This window comes from Cryptotermes secundus, unplaced genomic scaffold (assembly GCF_002891405.2).
Source record: "Cryptotermes secundus unplaced genomic scaffold, Csec_1.0 scaffold333, whole genome shotgun sequence".
Lineage (NCBI taxonomy): Eukaryota > Metazoa > Arthropoda > Insecta > Blattodea > Kalotermitidae > Cryptotermes > Cryptotermes secundus.
The window spans coordinates 589267-592892 of NW_019742965.1; the positions used below are offsets into that span (position 1 = coordinate 589267).

At 39.1% G+C, this 3626-nt stretch overlaps 1 protein-coding gene across 3 annotated transcripts in view; it reads right to left on the reverse strand.

The window, feature by feature from the left end:
- Positions 1–3626, reverse strand: part of LOC111873467 (peroxisomal acyl-coenzyme A oxidase 3) — a 31989-nt gene that overhangs the window by 10524 nt on the left and 17839 nt on the right. The window lies entirely within an intron of this gene.

Here is a 3626-nt window from a genome sequence, read left to right on the forward strand (position 1 = left end):
CCCCAGGGCCACAGAGCGGCTGGAAGGATTAAGTAAACTGAAAAAAAATCCACATCATTGGGATTCAATTCCATGACCTTCCAGCTTGTAGCATAGTGTCTCAATCAACTACGCTACCATGTGCCATCAAAGTCCTGACAAAAATAAATAGTCTCCCATCTTTTGAAACACTTGCCGCAGACCATATACTGTCTTGTTGGCTCACATTTCTTTTCCATTGGAAATATTTTTCACGGAAAAATGCCACTCTGTAAGTCTCATTACAGCGCTGTTCTCACCTTTTAAATCTGGCACTTTATGCTGCAAGAACACTTCACCAGTAACCCCTCAATCAAATCTACTCAGACTTTCAAGTAGCTAACCTTCCAACCTACCTTTTCCTGTATAAGATGAGGGAATTGAAAACTGTGGTATTAAGTAGTCTTCTGAACAATTTCATGGATCCCTTATTCATTCTCTTTCTATCCACTGAGTACATCTACAACAGCTGGTCTTCTTATCAATTTGACCCATGTATTGGTTATAATGAATCATACACACGTAATTCTATTTTTCTTTCCACCTCTCTGTTATCGTCTGAACTTCTGCACCACATTAATTCAAGATCACAGGTATATTCCTCATCACTCCACTTCAGAATGCAAAGAGGACCATCATGACGTGCAACAACCTTGCCCTTCTGTAGTTATTTCTTAGGACCAGTCTTCCTGTTTATTTTCATGTAACCATACAATCCTCATTACATGACTTTAGAAATGTCACCACATATACAGAAATATATTAATTTTCAAGCCAAAATGCACAGTGTTTGTGGAGAAGTTAGAACTACTGCTGTTATTTTGAGGGTGTCTTCTTTCTGATATCTACTGTGAAGGACCACAGGTAACAAGAAATTGACTCTCTTAGTTTGAATGCCTTTATTCTGAACTGTTATGATTTCAGTGGAAGGTATTGCTTGAAGGACATGCACAGGGTAAGTGATTCATCAACAGAAGTCTCTTGTTGACATTGATATAAGGTCTGGAATTTTTAACCTAGGTCAGGGACAGAACATATTTTGCAGTCCTTCAAGAATATCCTTGGAAGTTTTATCTACGAATTGCAGAAATCTGCAGATTGGGCTTCTGTACAAGCCCCACAAGCGTGAAAAGTGCCAGGATAATATATATTTCTTCTACTGTCATGGCTGCCAATCATTTACTCTGGACCCCTTGGAAAAAATATTGCCTCTAGAACTTTTCAATTGCTCTGAACAGTGACTTTTCTCATCCACAATTTTCTGTACCAGATCCTTATCAGAAAATAAATTAAATATATTGAAAATGTTAGTCACACCCTATACACTATTCTGAGGTCCACATTTTCTTGTAAAAATCTCTTAGTCCACTATAATTTTCCATACCCTTCTACAGAAAATGTGTCAGTCATAAGAACACTCTCACCACCATCAATGTAAATTATACTGTCTTGTAACAAAACACCATCTTCTTCATCATGGAAGACACTTTTACTGCTTTCATGTGTGTCTGATAATTCACTCTCATCACAATCTGCAAGTCTTTCTACAAAATCACTTTCTAAGATTCCAGATATATCTGCTACATGACATTGCGGCTATGTACTGAAATTCCTACTCATCTGAACAGCAGAATATTGTCATTCTGCACACACAGACATACATGCGAGTGTATACAAAAAGGATTACAAACACAGAAAACATTACAGTGGGAGCCAGAAAAATATAGTCGGTATAGCGACTGGCTACAGGCTAGACGACCAAGGGGTTGGAGTTCAAATCCCAGTAGGGTCAAGAATTTTCTTTTCTTCGTGTTCTTCATGTAGGCAACCAACCCCAGTCATAAAAGATAGACCAAAAACAACTGGAGAATGTGAAATGTTTTAAATATTTGGGTAGCTTGTTAACAGATGATGGAAGGTGTACTAGTGAAATTAAATCCAGGATTGCCATGGCAAAAGCTGTATTTAGCAAGAAGAAGAATATTTTTACCAGCAAATTGGACTTAAATTTGAGGAAGAAACTAGTGAAATGCTACATTTTGAGCATAGCTCTGTATGGGGCTGAAACATGGACACTTAGGGTAGTAGATCAGAAACATCTGGAAAGTTTCGAAATGTGGTGTTGGAGAAGGATGGAGATCATCAGTTGGACCGATTATGTGAGAAATGAAGAAGTGTTAATTAGAGTCAGTGAGCAGAGGAATATCCTACACGAAATAAGAAAACGGAAGGCTAATTGGATTGGTCATGTTTTACGCAGAAACTGCCTTCTAAAAGAAGTTATTGAAGGAAAGATAGAGGGGCGGATAGAAGTGACAAGAAGATGAAGAAGACGTAAGAAGATGCTGGATGAGCTTGGGGACAGAAGAGGATACTGTCATTTGAACGAGAAAGCTCTAGATCACATTAAGTGGAGGAACTGTTTTGGAAGAGACTGTGGACCTGTCGTCTGACAGATTACTGATGATGATGATGATGATGTAATCCAAACCGGCTCTGGGGCCCAGCCTCCTATCCAATGGGTACAGGGGGCTCTTTCCCTGGCGGTAAAGCGGCCGGGGCGCGAATATGACCACTCACCTCCAACTAATGCCAAGGTCAAGAAAATGTGGCTCTATAGAACCCACCCCCCATGAACCTTTATGGTACAGTTCTTAATTAGTTAAGCTCAGGGACAACTTTACCTTTTACCTTTACCATTACCATTCTTAGTACTGCAGTATCCCTTCACAGCCATCTTACCATTTTAATCTCATGCCACAAAAATTTAGCAGTTTTTACATCATAAAATAATAAAATGAAGACAATGTATGCGCTGTAGACTACTGATATCATTTAGGGGTTTTTATACCATCAATCAACACATTGATTCCGTTTTACATAACAAGTGACTGAACTGAATATATCAATAGGTTGACCAGTTTACTATACTGAACACTACCTCTTTCACTTACGGTTGACCATCACCAGTTTATATATACAGGTGTATCACAACTCAACGGCAAAACTTCAGGAACAGACTCCTCATGTAGAGAGAAGAAAAAAGTTTATGACAACATGGGTCTGCAAATGCATATAATTATAGAGTACTAATTGTGTCTGCATGCCACTGAAAAGAATTGGCAGAGGAAAATTTATCATGAAGTAATCACAGGTGATGTCATGATAATCACTGAGCTGTCCTCCCAATTAAAGGTTGACCCACCAATAGAAAGCACTCATGTCACCAATTCGTTTCATTGGAGTGCAGACACAATTACTACTCTGTAATTATATGCATTTCTGCACTCATGTTGTCATATACTTTTTTCTTCTCTCTACATGAGGAGTCCGTACCTGAAGTTTTGCCATTGAGTTGTGATACACCCTGTATATATATAAGTAAGTAAGTAAGTAAGTAAGTAAGTAAGTAAAGCTATCCCTGTACTAGGCCGTGAAGGCCCATAGGGTTGTGAGACATTGAGGGTCCCACACACTCTAGACTATCGGCTCAAAGATGACGCTGGCCACACTTTACTCCCCAGGAAAATGATTTAATTAATTCCTGGTACTCATTTCTGTTAGAGGCTGAGTAAACCCCAGGGCCCAGTGTGGCTGGAAGGATTAGG